The following is a 3,219-nucleotide window of genomic DNA, read 5'->3' on the forward strand; positions in this document are numbered from 1 at the left end:
TCATACGTCCATCTCATGACCCATTTACTATCAAACCCACAGCCCATTTATTATCAAACTACTTAAAAACCTCGAGTGCTATCGAATCTCGATGATCGACGACGCGGAAACTTCCATTACATTCTAACTATAGCTCCCACAAACCCTTTTAATCTCACAATACGCCGTTCGACAAGGAAAATAAGTAACAAAATCCCTCGCATCCTTTTCGTGATCAACAATAAAGATGGCGCCTAATCCTCGTCCACTATATCCTCATCATCTGTCATATTACTCTGTGACAATCGGCTCTCCACAAAATGGCGGACCAAAATGGCCGCCGGCGGGGATTTCTTTTCAATTGACGCGATATGCTAAAGTGGGTGACTTAGGGTGGGTACACATTTTCATTTTACCGCATCACATCTTCGTCGCGTACAGTCAGTAGCAGAAGGATAAGCAGTCACGGTGCTTAAAATCTACACACGACTCTACTGCCGAGGTAATAAGAGAGTGTATAGACCATTTTGAGCACTACAGCTTTTCATCTACTTATGCTGCTGACTGTACAGATGTAATGTTTAATAGTTTTCCATCGGGTAAAGTCGGATCTCAATCGGATTACGACGGCACCCGAAGTGTCAATCAATTATTGTTTTAAATGAGTATCATTTTCTTATCTATTTGTTTGTTAAAGGTGATGCTCTTTCCCGGCCCGGATAATACCGATATGTAGAAATACTGAGCCTGTTTTTCATATACACGCCCATAGAAACTGACATGAGCTTCTATGGGCGTGTACACGAAAAACAGGGTCGGTATTTCCATGTCGGTATTATCCGGGCCGGGAAAGAGTACAGCCTTTTTTTAAATATGGCTCTGTCCATTGGAGGACAATGTTGCTAGTATCTAGTAGGTTTTGCCGTTGTACGGTAAAAAAAAAAAGCCGTGGTGGCCTAGTGGTTTGACCTATCGCCTCTCAAACAGAGGGTCGTGGGTTCAAACCCCGGCTCGCACCTCTGAGTTTTTCCAAATTCATGTGCGGAATTACATTTGAAATTTACCACGAGCTTTGCGGTGAAGGAAACATCGTGAGGAAACCTGCACAAACCTGCGAAGCAATTCATGGTGCGTGTGAAGTTCCCAATCCGCACTGGGCCCGCGTGGGAACTATAGCCCAAGCCCTCTTGTTCTGAGAGGAGGCCTGTGTCCAGCAGTGGGACGTATATAGGCTAGGATGATGACGGTAAAATAAAACTAGAAAACGAAATATGAGAGGTACTAGGATGAACGATGACGGCGCCAAAATCATGAAAAAAAAACTTATCTATTTACTAGCTGTTGCCCGCGACTCCGTCCGCGTAGAAGTATTAAAAATAGTATACATCCTATTCTCAGACCTACCGAATATACACAAAAAAGGTCATAAAAATCGGTCAAGCCGTTTCGAAGAAGTTTGGTCACAAACATTTTTGACTCAAGATTTTTATAAATTAGATATGGAACTTTATTATTTAGTCTCAAATGTCAAAATGAAAACTTTCCAGCACGAGCACAACAGGTACCGGAGCTAATTGAGGGAGCACAATAAATATAAACTTCTCCGATAATTTACAATCCAAGAACAAAATGAAAATTACAGTTCCACTTAAATTTCACAGAAAATAGTTATTTATTAATTTTGAAAGTGATATAAAATTAGTGTTTCAAGCTCAGTTAATACTAGACAACATAAAGCATTAACTTATTCGTTGGAAATCGACTGCTAAAATCTAGGACATTCATACTTTGTTCAAATTAAATCAAGAACTCAATTTCAAATTTAACATCGCATCAGCATTCATTTCCCCTCTATTGTATCTTATATACAATGTAACACAATCTACCAGACGAGTGATACAAAAATATATTTTGCCCAAAATCTTATTATAATTGCGTATTTCAGAATCGTAGACAACTTTTTCATTTCCCTAAGTGTCAAAATTAATGTAAAACGCGGAACATTTCAAAAAGACCTGTCCCGATGGATGAGGAAAAAGTTCGCTCATTTAGTTAAAAAACTTTACAGCCACAGGCAGTAGACACGCAGAATTTCCTTGAATTTGATATTTAAAGAAAGAAAGAAAGAAAGGTTTCTTTTGGCTCCAAAAGTGCCACCTAAAACTAGGACTAGAACTAGCACTAAAACAACACACAACAAGGTAAGGTAAGGTATTAACAAGGTTGTTTTTAAGCAAGCTTGGTAGACTTTTATAATTTTCTAGTGTTTACCCGGGTCATTATTTGAGCGTTTGTTCCTTATTATTTTTGAGGGCAGTTTTCTGTAAAAACCGGTCAAGTGCGAGTCGGACTCGCGCACGAAGGGCTCCGCACCATTATATACAACGTTAAGACATTAGCCAAAAAACACGTTTGTTGTATGGGGCCCCCCCCCTTAAATATAAATATTTTTATTTTTTTCAATTATTTATTTTTAAATTAAATATACAACTTATATTATATGAATAATTCAAGCTTCTACCTGTTGCCCCTATTTATATCGAGCAAAAGGGGGAGCCCCCCTTAAATATTTATTTTATTCTGTTTTTAGTATTTGATGTTATAGCAGCAACAAAAAAACATAATCTGTGAAAATTTCAACTGTCCAGCTATCACGGTTTCATGAGATACAGACTGGTGACAGACAGACGGAGGGACTGAGGACTGAGTCTTAATAATGGGTCCCGTTTTTTCCCTTTTGGTACGGATTCCTAAAAATGGGATGTTTCCGACACAGGTTTTCAGTTGTCCGGTAAAAGTAAGTATAGGGTTTCTTAAAATTTTAACCAATTCGTAAAAAATGTGACCACGAAAATCAGGTAGTTGAATCGCTCGAAATGATCCACCAGAGGCTAAAGTTTTGAAAGACCTATCTAAAGATATCCTACACAAAGACTACGTGCATGAACGAGAAAAAAAACATCCGCACTTTCGGTGTTAATGAAAAAATGGCAGTGGAAAGAGACAGTGAATAAGGTTTAGATTTCTAATAAGTCAGACAATTTAGACCACGTACTTCATTCAATAATCTTATCGAACTTAACACGGTTGAGCTGTATGCATGCACTAAATGTGCATCCTCCTAAGTTCTGAAGGTGTTAGAGGACGAAGTTGTGCTATAGCGAGAATTAAACTTGTTCTAAACTCATGCCTAGCTCCTTACACCGTATAATTCGGAGTACCAGTATCATCCACGACCTC

This window comes from Choristoneura fumiferana, chromosome 22 (genome assembly GCF_025370935.1).
Source record: "Choristoneura fumiferana chromosome 22, NRCan_CFum_1, whole genome shotgun sequence".
NCBI classification, from domain to species: Eukaryota; Metazoa; Arthropoda; class Insecta; order Lepidoptera; family Tortricidae; genus Choristoneura; species Choristoneura fumiferana.